General features: G+C 43.0%; 1 protein-coding gene across 3 annotated transcripts in view; it reads right to left on the bottom strand.

Annotated features, from left to right (window-relative positions):
• znf469 (zinc finger protein 469) overlaps positions 1-17,439 on the bottom strand; it is a 256,202-nt gene extending 238,763 nt beyond the window's left edge. For 2 of the 3 annotated variants that reach the window (XM_076271261.1, XM_076271275.1), the window contains exon 1: positions 17,206-17,426. The gene's annotated coding sequence lies outside the window, so the exon portion shown is untranslated. Of the gene's footprint in view, positions 1-17,205 lie in introns of all 3 variants that reach the window. The other variant, XR_012983738.1, reaches the window with a different exon arrangement.
• Between the last annotated feature and the right edge of the window lie 951 nt (positions 17,440-18,390).

Here is an 18,390-nt window from a genome sequence, read left to right as displayed (position 1 = left end):
CACTTTTCCTCTGTGGTTGCCTCCGGTCTACCTCCACTCAACACCTTCTCCTCTCTGGAGGTTAATGAGGCCACAGACTCGCTCTGCTCCACACTGAGCTCGTGTCTAGACGAGCTGTGCCCTCTTACCACAAGGCCAGCTCGATCCAAACACTCTCATCCATGGCTAAATGATACCCTCCGATCGCAGCGCACCAGACTCAGAGCCGCGGAGAGGAAATGGCACAAATCCAAACTAACTGATGACCTCAAAAACTACCAGACACTCCTGGCCTCCTTCTCAGCCAGCATCACCGCTGCTAAGACGGCTTTCTACAATGACAAAATCAACAGTGCTACAGACACTCGAAAACTTTTTTCAACCTTCAAATCGCTACTCAACCCTCAGATGCCTCCTCCTCCATCCAGCCTTACTGCAGATACCCTCGCCTCATTTTTTACAAACAAAGTGGCGGCAATCAGCGGTCAATTCTCTACATGCCCACTCAACGCATCGGACTCAGATACCGCACTCCTACAACCTCTAGGGACTGCTAGATCATCTTTTTCAGCATTCACGCCTCTCTCCGAGAATGAAGTATCTAGACTCCTGACATGCAGCCGTCCTACCACATGCTCGCTGGACCCTATACCTACAAGCCTACTTCAGTCCATCAGCCCGACCATCGCACCAGCTATCACACACGTGATCAATGCATCGCTAACCTCCGGCACATTTCCAACAGCGTTCAAAACGGCCCGGGTAACACCGTTACTTAAGAAAGCTTCTCTCAACCCTGCTCAAGTCGAGAACTACCGCCCTGTCTCACTCCTGCCTTTCTTATCCAAAGGCATTGAACGAGCAGTCTCCAAACAGGTCTCTGACTTCCTTTCACAGAACAACCTTCTGGATCCAAATCAGTCTGGGTTCAAAAGCGGCCACTCTACCGAAACGGCTCTGCTGTCTGTAACAGAAGCCTTAAAAGAAGCCAGGGCGACCGCTCGGTCATCAGTACTCATTCTGCTTGACTTATCGGCTGCCTTTGACACGGTTAATCACCGCATCCTTCTCTCTATACTCGCTAACATGGGAATCTCCGGTTCTGCTCTCTCCTGGTTTGAATCCTACCTCACAGGACGCTCGTTTAACGTATCATGGCTTGGTCAGCTATCTGCACCTCACCATCTCACCACAGGGGTCCCCCAGGGCTCAGTACTGGGCCCCCTTCTCTTTGCTATCTACACCACCTCCTTGGGACAGATTATCCGTTCGCATGGCTTCTCATACCACTGCTATGCAGACGACACACAGCTCTATCTGTCCTTTCCACCTGATGACCCCTTGGTTTCAGCACGGATCTCGGATTGCCTCTCAGACATAGCTACATGGATGAAGGCACACCACCTCCAGCTGAACCTCTCAAAGACTGAACTGCTGGTCCTCCCAGCTAAACCTACCATACACCACGACATCAACATCAAATTTGACTCTCTGTCTGTTTCACCTACCAGGACTGCAAGAAATCTAGGAGTTGTTCTCGACAACCAACTAAACTTCTCAGATCATGTTGCCTCAGTCGCCCGGTCATGCCGTTTCGCACTCTACAATATACGGAAAATCAGGACTTACTTAACTCAAGATGCCACCCAACTTCTGGTTCAGGCAATAGTCATCTCACGACTCGACTACTGCAACGCCCTCCTGACAGGTCTCCCAGCCTGCGCAGTGAAACCACTTCAGATGATCCAGAACGCGGCAGCGCGCCTGGTCTACAACCAACCCAAGAGGGCACATGTTACCCCGCTACTCATCCAGCTACATTGGCTACCTATGGCGGCCCGCATCAAATTCAAGGCTCTAACGCTTGCCTACAAAGTAGTCTCCGGTTCTGCTCCCACCTACTTGAATGCCTTCATACAGACATACGCTACCTCCAGACCGCTGCGCTCCTCAGACGAACGACGTCTAGCTCTACCTCCGGTACGCTCAGGCCAATCAAAACTTTTCTCATCTGTTGTTCCTCGCTGGTGGAACACACTGCCAGTTCCTACAAGGGCAGGGACATCCCTCTCCATTTTCAAAAAACTCCTGAAGACCCAGCTCTTTAGAGAACATCTCCTCTCATAGCAACACTTACAACAAGTCTTGCTGATCCTAGCACTCACCAGCCGTCTTAAACTGACACGTAACTGTTAAAAACAGCACTCACTGATGCACTTATTCTTACTGTACTCTAATGTTTTTTTAAATTGTCCTAATATTGTTGAGAATTGCTCTAAACTTAAACTGTTTACCATGTTGTTAGTCGCTTTGGCTAAAAATGCGTCAGCCAAATGTAATGTAATGTAATGTAATGTAATGTGTGTGTGTGTGTGTGGGGTGGGGGGGTTACTCTTGGCTGGGCAACGAGGGAAGGGAGCAAGGCTTGCCGCCCAACCAGGCCTAGGTGCCAGTAGCAGGAGACTGGATGTTTTGAAGGGGGGAATTGCGTAGGGGTGTGGGGGTCTGGAGGGGTTGTTTTGGCTGCTGGCGCAGAGCAGGTGGAGTGTGGTGGTGGCTAAGGGGGGATCCCTGGAGGGTTTTCCCAAACCATACCTGCATTCAGAGAAACGGAGAGCTCTCAATCCAATCCCGCCAAAACAATGCACTCGGGACGTCCAACTTCCATGGGTAAGATGAGTTCTGGACTGAGTTCAATACCGTGGAAATACAAATATATAAAGCATTACTTTGTTGATGTGGTTCACTGGGTTTTCTCTTACAGTATTTATATACAGTATATATCCATCTGAGCATACAGACTCCTCAGGGATTAAGTTCTGGGTTGTGGACATGCTAGTTGGATGGCAGTCAGATGCTGCCGTTGCTCATCAGAGGAAAGAGCAAAAGCTTTTCTTTCCCCCGTGGAACAGAAGGGGAGGCTTGGGCCTTTGCGATTTTGCACTCGACTGGCTGGCAAATCCAATATGGGACCGCCATCTCTCTGGCTCTCATCTCGGCAGTGGAAAATGATGACTGCGTGTTATTCGCTTGCAGCAGTGAGCGTGCTCTGTGGGTACTTGCTGTTCCACAGCCACAAGGAACATAATTTGGCATAGTTGAGGAATATTTTGAAGAGGGGAAAACAGTCTGGCATTTTTTTTTGGTCTGTATGTTTTAGTTTTTTTGCCAGTGGAAGGCTGGTGTTCACAGAGGACACTCCAGCAAAGCGTTTGTTTTGGTAAGAACTTATTTGATTGTGAAGCCTCTTTGTTCGCATATATTTGTAAGATGACCAGAGAGATATGTTGAGTCACAAATGTCAGTGCCAAACATCATCTTTTGATTTTGGTTTGACACAAATCATCTCTGGGCAGGACTGAAACCAACGCATCTGCTAGGAATAGCGGGTAATACTGCCAAGTCCAGCTCAATGGATGAAATCAGTTTTCAGTTTAGTTCTATGGGCTGAACATTGTATCCATTTCACCTTTGCCAACTCTTAACTCACATCTCTCCTCAAATCTCTTTTGAATTTGTGGGTGCAAACATGATGTAAGCTGGAGAACTGGACTTGCAGTGCATCAAATAATGCTGTAATGTGATAAAAAAAAGAGGGACTATTGTTCTCTTAAGCCTTCAAACGATTTTTGGTTGGATTGGCAAAGAAATATAGAACTATTAAGAGAGTTAATAGGGTCATTCCACGTCAATTCAACCAGGGCCCACGCACTTAGGTCTCAAACAATTCTGAAAAAATTACCAGGTGTACTATCCAGGAGACACACTGTAAAATGACTTTTATGTAAGATCAATACTTTCCAAGATACAGCCAGTATTACAGGGGGAGGGGGGTGTCGATTTTGTTCAGGAGGCTCAAATTTTGCATGCTGGTACATAAAAAGGAATAGTAGGCAGCAAAATCATCACATTTGGTCTGGATGATCCTGCATGGTCATAGCTGTCCCTTAAAGTTGATCAAAATTTTATTGGAGTTTTTGGCTGGGCTCTGTTTAGGCCTTCAGAAGACATATTTGTACTCAACATAGGCTCTTAATTTATTTCCCTTATTGAGATAAGTAGAAACACTCTCACAAAAAGCAATGAACAGAACATAAATTCCTTCAGGGTCTGAACAGCAGACCTCACAAGTCTGAAAAATAATTCTGGTTCTCATTTTCAGAGCGCCTTAACACCTTGTGGGAATATACAAAGATTTTTTTTATATTGTTTCCTTCACTCCCCATGATCCCTTCTTTTTAAAGATACCAATTTGACTTGTCTTAGGCAAATCTTTGTATATTCCCACAAGGTGTTTGGGTGTTCTGAAAATGAGAACCAAAATGATTTTTCAAACTTGTGAGGTCTGCTGTTCAGACCCTGAATCTTTCTTTTTTATTTTCCACCCTGAACATGGGCAAAATGCTAACCTGACTCGCCAGATGAATATCGTTCCGCCTAGCTCCGCCTAGCTCCACTCACATCCATCTGGGACCTCTTCCATTGAGAGTGATTTCAACACGAGATTGTATGGTAGAGCCAATCAGGACGCAGGGCGGGAGTTTCATAGATGTGACGTAGCGTAGAAGCGACTGTGAGACTGTTCTCAGCGTCACGGGTTGGCTTCGATGTGAGTGGTTGAAGTAGCACGTCAATAGATGATGAACAAGTGGCTTATCCAATCTTATGCAAGGATTTTTTAATAAGGTCCAGCCTTCTGAAGCACCACTCCAGTGGATCGATCCCAGATGGATGAGTGGAGCTAGGCGGAACGAAATTCATCTGGCAAGAGTCAGGTTAGCAAAATGCACCATTGAGATCAATATGTTTTGTGTAGAGTTACCACAGTGCCACCTGTGGTTGTACAGAGTAACCTGTGGTAACTATACAAAACATATTGATCTCAATGGTGCATTTTGCCCATGTTCAGGGTGGAAAATAAACAAGAAAGATTTGCATAAGACAAGTCAAATTGGTGTTTATAAAAAGAAGGGATCATGAAGAATAAAGAAAAAATATTTAAAAAATATTTGTATATTCCCACAAGGTGTTTGGGTGTTCTGAAAATGAGAACCAAAATGATTTTTCAAACTTGTGAGGTCTGCTGTTCAGACCCTGAAGGGATTTCTTTTCTGTTCATTGCTTTTTGTGAGAGTGTTTCTACTTATCTCAGTAAGGGAAATAAATCAAAAGCCTATGTTGAATACAAATATGTCTTCTGAAGGCCTAAACAGAGCTCAGCCAAAAACCAATACAATTTTTATCAACTTTGAGGGACAGCTATGACCATGCAGGATCATCCAGACCAAACGTGACAATTTTGCTACATACTATTCCTATTGATGTACCAGCATGCACAATTTGAGCCTCCTACATGGTTTAGTTCTTGTGCTTCGGGCTTGTAAACTTTGACAAAAAAAAAAGGCCGAACACAAATCGACACCCCCCTCCCCCTGTAAAACTGGCTGTATCTTGGAAAGTATTGATCTTACATAAAAGTCATTTTACAGTTTGTCTCCTGGGTAACATAGGTACACCTGGTAATTTTTTCAGAATTGTTTGAGACCTAAGTGCGTGGGCCCTGGTTGAATTGACGTGGAATGACCCAATATTATTCAACTGCACATTGTATCCAAACAGGACAACACTGCACTACAGACCTAAGTACACAAGCTTTCCAACAGTGGAGCAGAACACAGCTGGATCTAACAGGTCCCAACTGGACAGAAGAGTGGTTAGCAATGACACCACTCCACACGGATCAACAAAAACTGCTCAAGAGCCCTGTTTACAGGCAGCACAGTTAAGTTATCACTGATCAAAGACGAGCCACAGCCTCAACTGGACAGCACTGCATAGCTGGCTGTAACAGGGGCAAAGTGGGACACTACATATTGAGATTTCAAGCTCCATCAACCCCCTCCCAATAGGAGGCAGGGGTGTTAACGGGAGGGTGATCCAACTAGGCTTGATTTTCATTTTAGGGGTGGTGGGGTGGGGGGTCCGGGGCTGCTTAAAACATGTGGCGGCTGCTCATCTAAAATCTTCAGTAGTCTGTACCCATCTCGTACGCATCTCATACCTGCATGTCAGGTCACCATAGCTGTAGCTATGATATTACCAGGGCTGTGAGGAGGGGCCGCGAGTGAGAGGCTGTGATCGCAGTCCAGCTGGAAGGCACAGCAAAGAACTTATACAAACAGCGAGATCAAAGCCTTTTCAAGCTGAGAGTAATCATCCCAACCAACATTACCGGCCGACCGGAAACCCTTCCGATTCACAGCAGAGCTGGCCCTTCACAGCACATAAGTGCGTTATACAGCAGTTATACTGCGTTATATAACACAGCTAGCTAGGCCAGTGTTTCACACACAGCACAGCACAGCACAGCACAGCACAGCACAGCACAGCACAGCGCCATTTTCACCTTCCCTAATGGAGCAGAGCTAGCTCTGGCACACTCCCAAAGCACATAGCACAGTTAGCGTTCTCACACCATATGGCACAATTAGCCATGACATCCCTCAACACAGCACAGCTTTGGCACACTTTCAAACAACAGCATAGCACCACAGGTTATTATACTCCTCCCCAAACTGGCAGCCTCATTGGGATAGATGCATCTGCATGTGTCATGTGTAATACCCCTCCTCCCACCCCAAAGGAACTGTCTGGCATCAGAATGCCCTCACACAACAAAGTAGTGTGTTTTGAGGTATCGTCATAGTAGGTTTTGAGGTATGTGAAAGGCTTCCCAGTGATCTATCTGTATACAACTCTTGAATTTAGAACTGGCTTTATTAGAAGCTCTTAGAACTGGCTTTATTATCTATGTCATAATGAGAAGCATAAGTGGGATAGGCCTTGATCGCACTCCAAAGTCCAAACAGTGTGCCTGAGATACTTCTGATAAAATTGCACTCAATTCTTATATCAACCAGAAGGACCTAGAGACAACACCAAGTTATTTTACATTCAAACCCTGGGATAAATAATTAAACATCATTATCATGACCTTCATATAGTGAAAATGAAAATGTGAAAATGAACAGTTTCCCACACTGGCATTGATGGCTGACTTTTTTTTATTACAGTATCTCGCCATAATGAGAACCAAGTAACAAGTCTATCTCTGAGAGTGTTTTTCTTTGTATAACTGTATGTGTCTCTTTCTATTTCTTTCTTTCTTTCTTTCTTTCTTTCTTTCTTTCTTTGCTGACTCAAATGCTACATATGCAGAGTGCTCTGTTCTCATTCATTCAAGTTATGAATCTTTCACCTTACTGTGTACTGTACACCCACCATCAAGCTCTTACTAAAGATAACACAAAACATAGTTGGCCAATAGCTAAAGAAAATACCAGATTAGATTACTGCATGGAAAGTAAGGATTGCATATTTTTTTGGCCATTACATGACACAAAGTTCAATGAAGATTAATGTGTTTTTTACAACTGGGTCAAATTCTTCAACAAAGATACACTACTAACATGCTGGACTGTCCTATGGAAGGCAAGGCTTACAGAAAGTAGGAAAAGCAGTGGGGGAACAGTGTCTGAACAACCACGCAGAGGGATGAGATAAGACGGGTGCGCAGAGGACCTCAGGTCTGTTAACAGTTTGATGTTCTCGCAAGCGCTGCGGGGAGGTCTTAAAACAACATGGGAAACATGTCCGAGTTCGGGCTTAGTAGATGGACGTGTACAAAGAGCTGTGATAACACACGCACGAAACACACACCAACACAAAATCAGGAGATAATCCCTCTTCTTTTCACTTACACAAAGACACACACACACACACACACACACACACACACACACACACACACACAGAGCTTTCACAGCCACACTTGTATCCTTATCCCACACACATTCTCAGAAATCCAGTGCCATCCTTCTGCCAGTGCACTCTCGACACTGTAAAATAGGAATGTGCCGGTTTGAGAGGAATAATAGCGTATTTCTAGGCCGTTTACAGTAAAAGCAGATTCCCCATCCTCTGCATGGCGATTAATGGTCTTTTGGCCGCCTACTGTCGACTTCATTGTAGCGTTGCAACTGTCGACTTCAGGGCACCTAATCCTAACCTTAACCTTAACCCTAACCCTTGCCTAACCCTAACTTTTGCCTAGACTAGCCTAACTTTAATCTTAACCCTAACCCTTGCCTAACCATAACCCTTGCCTAGCCTAGCCTAACTTTAACCTTAACCCTAACCCTTGCCTAAACCTAACCCTTGCCTAGCCTAACTTTAACCTTAACCCTAACCCTTGCCTAGCCTAGCCTAACTTTAATCTTAACCCTAACCCTTGCCTAGCCTAGCCTAACCTTAACCCTAACCCTTGCCTAACCCTAACCTTTGCCTAGCCTAACCTTAACCTTAACCTTAACCCTAACCTAACCCTAACGCCTTCCAGGCAGTGCTGCCTTGATGTCGACGGTGGCCGAAAGGATCCTGCATGGTACGCACACGTGCACCCGCACACACACACGCACATGCACACGCACACGCACACACACACACACATCACCTTCATTATAATTACTGCAAAGATAAAGTTGTTGATTCAAACTTATTCTTACACCCCCTATTACGTAATGTTCTGATAAAGTAGTAATATTCGCTTTTACAGCCAAGATCAACTCCTCTTTGGGTTATCTGATAGACAGGATGCTACAGTGTAGAACCACAATGTTAGGCAACCAGATAACATGAAGTGTGGATTTGCACTAAACAACAACATACAGGGTGGGCTAGATGTGACGGTATCTTGGGGATGCTGTGAGGATGAGGTGAGTGTGCATGTGTGTGTGCATGTTGCTGTTGTTGTTGATGCTACTGCTGCTGCTGCTGTTGTTGTTGACAGGAGGGATGTCAACAACAGCAGCCTTCTCTGACAGTACAGAGCAGAAAATCTCAAGCCAAACACTAGTGGAAGATGGGTATTGATTGAATATACAGAATAATTCCATTAATATTTGCAGTATTTACAAACTCAGTCAACCATATGAAGCACCATGACATAGTTAGGGGCAAGGAACAACAGCTTAACCACCGCAGTACACTACAGTAGGTGTTGTGTGGAATGGCATGCACACATAAAAGCTGTTTTCACACTTCCCCAGTTGTTGAATATGGTGTCACTTTTGGAAGGAACATTTCTGCATGTACCCTGCACCTCATTTGGTGAAAAGTGTTACCACTAACAGATCTAACAGGATTTAAATCCAAGCTTGACATATCACGCTAATTGTGTGGCATTGATAGGATTCTTTCTAATGGAATTTCATACCTCATCTTGCGTCATGTTTGCAGTCACTCCAGCACTGAGGAAACACGATAAACAGCATTTCCCAGGCCATGGAATCAGATCACAGCAGACCAGCACCTTTGTGTCAAATCTGAAATGGCCCCCCAGCTAACATCTGTGTAGCACTCCATCCGAGCTGAGAAGCATAACATGACGCACTTAGCCTACAGGTTATGGATTTTACAGCTTGTGTGAATGCAACACATGAGAAAACCCAAGGACATCCAGCTGACCAAAATATATAAACAACTCAAATCAGCGGTTTGGCAGGTGGTGCCAAACAGTAGAAATCAATTAGGCTCTTTTTCTTGGGGTTCTGCTTGGAGTCTGATTGCTGGAGAGCTCATCAGTATATTAGAACCCATGCCAGACGGCCATTCCACAAATACACTCACCCTAATAAACACCTCAGACTTATGCAGTGCTTGCAGCACCATTGCCTGTCACAGCAGAGCTGCTCTCAGTGCCCCAACTGAACCTGTGGATAGCACTAACAATTCCAATGAAGGAGATCCACCACGAAGTTGTATATTTTAAGTTTTCCATGTTATTTTGCTGTATGAGATGCCATGGCCATCTGCTTCAGGTTTGCCTGTGCTGGGTTCAGTAAATGAGCTGGGACACATTACTGATGAGAACAAGACAATGTGACCGGCCACAGATTCTCCCAAGGAGGATCCGATGACACTCAGCGAAGCACAGGCGTGCTTCATGGGCTTGGGATAATGGGAAGATTCCCTTAAATGTAACATCAAAACACGTATTAGCTCCCCTCAGGGAAGCCATTATGTTTTATTACGAGCCAACAGCATCCACAGCACAGAGCCTGAATCAGAGGCGTCAGAATATGCGAAACCCAGAAGCACCCAAATGAGTCCAAATGGGAAGCCAAAACGCTCAAGGAGAACACACAATATCATGGACCAAAAAGCAACTCAGCACAACAGATCTGTAAACACTTAAGTCGTAATCTCGTTCTGGTTCATCTCTTTTCTTTTTTTGAAAAAAACAAAACAAAACAAAAATACAAAACAAAGAAGACTGTCATACCAAATTCTGCTGCAAATACCCATGACTTGTAGCTGAAATATAACGCATTTGCATGACTACGAGAGCCAGCAATATATCACTGTCTCTGCAATGAAAACTCTTTTGTGTTCAGACACAGGCTCTGGGGCTGATTTTTTTGAGCTGAAAAACTCTGGGCAGGGTTGGGCTTGGGAGACCGAGGTCAGGAATCTGATCTGGGACATCCGTTCGCTCTGACAATTAAGAAAAAAGTACTGGCATATAAAATATAACACAAAACTCTGTTCTGAGACCTTCTCTGGTCAGGTCCTTCCCTCCACAGCCTGTGGTCCAGCATTACAGCACCTCATCTGTCTTGTTATTGGTCCATGGGAATCCAGCATGGCTTTAAAACATTTTTTAGTAGACCTCCAGGCTTCCTGTAAACTTCAGTGACCAAGCAGAACAGCACAACTAATCATCCAAGAACTAGAAACCAATTTCCAAGAACTGGTGTCTCTCCATCTCTCTTTTTTTCTCTCGTTCTCTCGTTCTGCCCATGTGTCTCTCTCCATCTTTGATCTTTCTCTCAGATATTATTTATCTCACCATACACCATAGAAAAACATACTGTAAACCTTGGGCCTGACGCTGAAGAGTTCTCAAGTCTCAGTTTTATTCATGCGTCTTGCACCTACTTTCATCTTTATCTTTCCTTCACGATGCCTTCCCTCCACTTCCTGCCAAACAACCAAATGAGAGATGGAGAAAGTGAGAGTGCATGAATGCATATGTTTGTGTTTGTGGGGAGAGGAGAATGATGGTGTTTTTGAAATATATACAGTACACTGACAGATAACAATTATTTCCAAATGTGAGTTATGTTTGTGCTTGTGCAAGAGCCAGAGAGGGTGATAAATCTACACAAAGAAATTCTTTGTGTGTGTGTGTGTTTGTGTGTGTGTGTGTGTGTACTGTATGTCTGCACCTGCCCTCTCACACACAAGAGATAGTGAGAGATCACAGTAGAACACCACACAACGTACCTACCAATTTACTCCTTTTACAGGTTAGCACACCCACCACAAAGTCTCCGACTACCTGCTCATTTTCTCTTGGCGCCCTCCGTAACTCAGCTCAAGCGTCCCGAAGGAGACGCTACGAGCCGTTAGCAAAGAAATGAGCAGTGAGTTGCATTTGGCCGGAGACCGCGTGCTCCCCCGGCGCTTGCTTTGGGCCGAGGACACAGCCCCTCGGTTCCGTCTGGAACATGGCGTGCTGAGACACCGTGTGAGCTCTGCTTGCAGCGGTTCCTCCTGAGGTCACAGCACAATGCCTGCGTCAAACGGAGAACAAAAGCCGGCGAGTCTGGCCGGCCTCCAGCCCAGACTGGGGCATTAATGGAATAATAACTTAATGGCGGCGAGTCAAACCAATCCTCTCTGACATCTGAGATTCTGAGATTCCAGTCACTCTTGATGTCAGACGGAGGAAATATTTCAAAACTCCAGCTTCCCTAGAGCGGAGCAGAGATGTTGGTGCCAGTAAGTGTGTGTGTGTGTGTGTGTGTGTGTGTGTGTGTGTGTGAGTGTGTGTATGTGTGTGTGTGTGTGTGTGTGTGTGTGTGTGTGTGTGTGTGTGTGTGTGTGTGTGTGTGTGTGTGTGTGTGTGTGTGTGTGTGTGTGTGTGTGTGTGTGTGAGAGTGTGTGTGTGTGTGTGTGTGTGTGTGTGTGTGTGAGTGTGTGTGTGTGTGTGTGTGTATGTGTGTGTGTGTGTGAGTGTGTGTGTGTGTGTGTGTGTGTGTGTGTGTGTGTGTGAGAGTGTGTGTGTGTGTGTGTGTGTGTGTGTGTGTGTGTGTGTGTGTGTGTGTGTGTGTTGGGGAGGTAACACTCCCAATTATCAAAAATGTTTTGGCTTCCAGTGCGGCACAAGGAAAGTGCTTGTCCCATCTGGCATAATCATATTTGTGTTTGTGCATAACAAAAACACATGGACTGGAATCAAAAGACGCGTTTCCCAGGACAGTCAATGTTGCGCAGCTCAATGAAACAGGAGGGGGGGAAAGAGAAATATATCATTTCCTTTCATCATATAAGAGTTTCCTTGTGTTAACAAACACACAGTCTCTCTCCCATGGCATTATACTGCCCCTAACTCAAACAGAATAAACTCCTTCCAAATAGCCAGTACCACTCAGACTATAACAAAGAAAAAAAAAACTGAGTTGCTGACTAATGACAACACACCAAAGGAACAAATGTGGGGTTTTTTTTCAGTGACCTACTGACCTAAATTGTCCACAAGTCAGTTGTCTCCAAATTCTCTTTCTAGGCACAAGCTCAAGTTTAACATGTTCAGTTACACAGCTCATGAGCAACAAACCTTTCAGAGCATCAAGAAAAACATGTCCTGCCTATTCAGTCAAATAAGGGCCAATGCTACTATATTAACCATGGTGTGGCCTTTAATATGAAGCCTGGTCATGAACTGGAAGAGACCAATACAGTTCAATTTAAGAGCTTTGGGTTAATGTTGTGTAAGAGAACACATGATCCAAGGATTCTGCAAAGGGCCGCAAGCTATGACTCACAAAGATGCCAGAGTTGTCTTCCTCTACAGTTTTACAGAATTGTCAGAACACAAGTTCAAATATTGTACCAGTCATTTGAAACAGGCAGTAAAGCAGAGTATTTACTGTAGTAGAGGTCCTGGGTAAGATTTGTATGCACTTCATTTAGCAGAGAATATCTCAACTGTTATAGACTAATATGACCCCATTGAACAACGTGGGATGTGTGCCAAAATCTCTACCCGGGAAGAAAATCCTGAAAATGATCACAACAGATGACACTATTATCACACTACAGGTGAATGGGACTTTTTTTCCCCCTTTATAGATATCCCCATACATTTCTACCAGATTAATCTTCATATTAAGATAAATACTTTTTGTATTACACTTTGCCTAAAAAATAAAATAAAATAGGCAAATGAGGAAATATCTCATTAAATATGCGTACATATAAACCCTTGAAGCTACAGATTTTCTGAGGTGATCACAATGTTCACAGTGACCATAATTATAAGGTCTGTGTAGAAGAGTGTAAGCATTCTGATTTGATATAAAGAAAATGGCTAAAAAACAGCCAACCTATTACATGCAACTAGTGACATACATGAATTGCCAGTTATTTATTAACCTAAAATTTAAAAGCTTACATTTCCTACCTGTTCTAAATATTGCTGTCATCATGCCAATACCTCCAACTTTTTTTTCTCCAACAAAAGTTTACTTGGCAGCCATAGTGACCTAAGGTCATAACAGAGCACATGGCTGTAAAGCAAGATGACTTGTGAGATCAAGAAAAGTAAGGAAATCTACTCTTTATTCTTTGTGTTGGCATGTGTCTTCTTACGTGTCATTATCATGAGTTGTAGTTTTGTGTATTTAAATAATTATAATGAATTTGTATCAGTTTTATATATTAAATTAGGTGTGTATTGTAGCTAGCTAGCTGCTAGTGTTTTTGTTTTGTTTTTTTGCAAAATGGGGAAAATGTCATCACCAGATTGTCTCAGACAAGTTGATGAAGTTACAATGTCTTCATGTCATGAAGTTATTCCTCACAAAGAACAGATAAGTTGGTACATACCAATTACTCATATTTGAAACCTTATTTTACAAAATTCCAAAAGATCTGGAGAAAGTGAGAGAACAACTTATAGATCTACATCACTGACACTGTCATCAGGTGATGATGTGCCTCTTATACCACATAACAATTGTTCTGGCTCATCCGCAACTCAGGAGTGAAAAGATCAATATTACCACTTCATGATATCTGCATAGCGCTGGGAGATGAGCTCACACAGTGTCTCCCAGCACTACATGTGCTGACTGGGTGCGATACAACCAGTAAAATATCAACCAAACTTGCAGCTCTGAACACTGTCCACAAACGAGACAACTCTTTTCTGATTCTCAATGTCAACTGTCCACAGCTAACAGAGGGCAACACAAATGGCAGAAACATTCTTGGTCAAATGTCTCAAACCATCAACGGACATGGAGACATTTGACGACCTGCGCATTGTTGTGTTCTGTAGTAATGCCCTTAAGAGGGCCGCTTGCACCTCAACTAATGCAAGAAAACATATACAAAGAGCCTATTCAACAGCAGCTTTGGGTCCAAACACCATTTACAGACACCACCTTGACATTAAATGCAGATGCTTATGGTTTTGTAAGAAAGGGCCGTTTATTAATCCCTGAGATTGTAATCTCAAAACCTGAAGGTTTACCAGATCCCTGCTCGTGTGCCAAGTGTGCACAGAAGAATGGGTGTCCCTGTCAGGTAGCTGGTATCCGTTGTTGCAAGTACTGCAAATGCAAGGGAGGCTATAGTTGTAAAAATCCTATCACTGAATGAGCTCTCATCATCATCCCCATACCTGGACTCTGTTGTGAAAGTTTTACCTTGCAACACAGGGAATAAACCTGTTGTTTTCTATATTTCACTTTAACGTTCCAATGATAATAGCAAGGTTGGATATAAACTTACTTTTTGCCCCCAGGCAACATTGTACCATTGCGGAATGAAAATCAATATTTTACAGATATGAAGTTATAATAATACAAATTATCATAGGAAATCATCAAAATCACTGTTATGTACTAGTTAAAAGCTCCATAAATCTCCCCAAACATTCTCCGGTACAGTATACATACAGTACACACACAACCACACACACATATTCAGGAGTTTGCACACTTACACCCATGCATACTCATGTATGCATACTGATGCACACTCATGCAAGTTACCTGCACCTGACTTTCTGAAAGTTTAGTAAGCAATTTGTCTCAAAGGAGAAACACACGGGGTTGGCCTATAGCAAATAGAGGGATCAGTCAGGCCTCAAACTTGGGGCTACAGGGTAGCAAGTCTGCAGCTTCACCGCAACATCAAAAAGCCATGGATGTTGGTATGATAGTCAGGGCACATACTCAAGCATAGTGATGGCATTCTATAAAACTTCATGAAGCACACTCATGCACTGCACATATACAGGTGCTTCCCTACTTAGAATATTTGGTATGGCCATATGCAAGTCCGTTATGGTTCAATGTTGCCTTAGGGCAACATGCAGTTTTTTGTAATTTCCTATGACACCTACATTGATATGATGAAAAGTTGTTGATAATACACCGGTAAATGTATACCTGATAGTCACAGTTGATAAAAATAAAAGGTTCCTAGGGTTAACCTTTGAAATTCCATAGAAAATGCTTGGGGTCATTTTTGACCCCATATGGAAAAGTGTGGTACTGATACAAAAAATGCAATTAGGCTACTTAAAAAATATACCAATTAGATACAAATCCAAATGGCCTCATGTCAAAGACAACCTATTTGAGGAATACGTGGAAGATTAAATGATAACAATTTAAAATGCCCAAGATATTGCAAAAAACAACAGCTGGAGGTCATTTTTGACCCCACTTATGCATCCCTTGTATACAATTAATTTTCCATTCAATACAGCACAAAATACAATTACAAATATCAAACCAGAATTCGTACATTGTAAACATTGTGATCACCTCATAAAATCTGTACCTTCAAGAATTTATATGTAGCCTATGCATATTGAATGAGATATTGCCTCATTTGCGTATTTTATTTTGTTTTTTAGGCAAAGTGTAATACAAAAAGTATTTCTCTTAATATGAAGATTAATCTGGTAGAAATGTATGGAGATATCTATATAGGGGGAAAAAGTCCCATTCACCTGTAGTGTGATAATAGTGTCATCTGTTGTGGTCATTTTCAGGACTTTCGTCCCGGTTAGAGATTTTGGCACACATCCCACGTTCAATCGGGTCATAATAGTCTATAACAGTTGAGATATTCTCCGCTAAATGAAGCGCATACAAATCTTACTCAGGACCTATACTGTAAAGTTCCAACTGATATACACATTAAATGTAGGCCTAATGCAGGTTAAACAGGGGCTCCATGAGTGCATCAACAGCTCCGCATAGCATTTTTCCTCCAGTTTAACATTCACACTCTTTCCTGACAGATGACCAAATTTCAAGTGGCACTTTGCACACAGATTCCTGGTGGCAGAATTTTCTCAGGATTATTAAGAGAGCATATCATCATTCCACTGGGTTTGTAAATGTACAACCGGAGAGCAACGTTGTCTTAAGGTGGGTATCATGTTAAGGTCATAATAACTTTAGGATGCTGTGCTTAAGGTATGACTTCTCAGCATCCTCCCTGCTACCCTCTCTCCTCCAAAGACTGCTTTCTAAACACAACCCAGTTTCTAACAGATAGTGACGACCTACTTTTAAATATCATATGCTTATGGGTTCTAACCATGTTAGGATGGGATGTTTAAAAGTAGTATGACGACTACTAGTCATGTAAGTTTTTTTCTAGCCTTACATCAATTCTTTAGTATTGTCATTTTAGTATATCCTTTGGCCATTGTGATTAATGATTACATGGCTATATTTGCATTATGTTTGTCCAGTTTGTGATTTGGATATGCACCAGTCTACAGGTCAAGGTTGTCACTAGGCAAAACACAGAATCTTCCTCCATAAAGTCAAATTAGCATATGTCAAACAAAATGTCTTCATTGTTACTAAAGACATCGCTTTACAAAGGCAAGAAGAGACGAACAATCTAAAAAGACGGGGGGGAAATACGCATGTCTTCCTCCAACTGTCAGCTAGTTAGACGATCTTCCTGCAATGGTTGACTGAACCTGTCGAAGTTGTTCAATCCACATGTCATCACCTCTCAAGTTCAATGTGAGGACAAGCGGCCGGATAAGTGCGTCCCAACAACACTGCCTATGGTGAGGCGTTCTCAGAAGACAGCGCTACAGCGGATTTGTAGCCTACTCACCCGTGAGTTACTCTGTGGAACTCGCTTGTCCTGGTAAATAGTGCTGCCGATCAACGTTTCGGAGAAGCTCTTTGCACCGGTGTTGTGTGCTGGCGCTCCCGCACACCCCTCTCTCATCCAACACGATTCGACCCGCGCGCAGGGGTTCCCTTCCTTCCCACCCACAGACTCACTTAACCTCTGCACTGCCGTGAGAAGGAAACTCAACACCCCGTAAGAAACGGAGAAGGTACAATGAATGGGTAGGTAAGGACAGAAATAGCCTATCACACTTTTCCTATTGTGCTAGGAGCAATGCTGTGACGGTCATTAGCCTATATTGTCTTTTATGGCTATCTTAATAGCGCAAAATAAAATGCACAGCCTATACATTATTGTGCAGGTAGCCTAATGGATAGCCTATGAGAATGAGACAAATGTATTGGCATTAGGTAACATTTAAATCAGTAAATGTATGTTGGTATAGGCAATCAGGGCATTAGCATTGAATTTGAGGACAAAAAAAGAGAGAATTAGGAATTGTGCCCAGCCCAATGTGTGTAGGCTTCATCCTCTCATCTGTGTCTCTGATGATGGATGCTGTGCTGTTATAATGTTAGCTGGAGAGTGGAATGATAAGGATAACATGAAGGCAATGTAGTTTAAATGATCAATGAAGATGTTTTTTGTGGATGAAAGTCCCAGTGAACTGTTGAACTGCATGGCTATAGACCCTTTCAACAATAAAAACAAAAACAATGCTTGAACGTTCTTTTTGGGCCCCAATCTACTTCCTCTGCATTAAGATAACATATGGAATGTTAAAAAGGAAGTCTTGTGGGGCCAACTGTGATGCTGATAATGGAACTCTCTTGAAAGGGTCCATAGCTTCCATGTTTTTTTCACCTTTTCCCTTTATGTCCAGCTGCGACCTGTCAGAGATGGGTTGCCCACTGGATCTCTACAAGTGTTGTTATTTCTATTCCATCAAACCAATGGACATGAAAACTATTGGGACAACTGAGATAACAACGCTGAAAAGTGACACTGAACAAAAAAGGTCAGCTTAAAAAAACATTTAACAATCAGAAGATTGTCATCGAAAAATCAAATAAATAATAAACAACAATATACAATAATAAACAACTTTTTTAACTTTATAAATTCAGAGTATTTTGTCAGTGTCCAAATTTAATTTCAACACAA

The sequence above is a fragment of the Alosa pseudoharengus genome, unplaced genomic scaffold (assembly GCF_046254945.1).
Source record: "Alosa pseudoharengus isolate Yale_2024_CS ecotype anadromous, Long Island Sound unplaced genomic scaffold, YU_APseudo_1.1 YU_APseudo_1.1_scf_10, whole genome shotgun sequence".
Lineage (NCBI taxonomy): Eukaryota > Metazoa > Chordata > Actinopteri > Clupeiformes > Clupeidae > Alosa > Alosa pseudoharengus.
The sequence above is the reverse complement of the archived record's forward strand: the minus strand, read 5'-3'. Positions and strand labels throughout refer to the sequence as shown.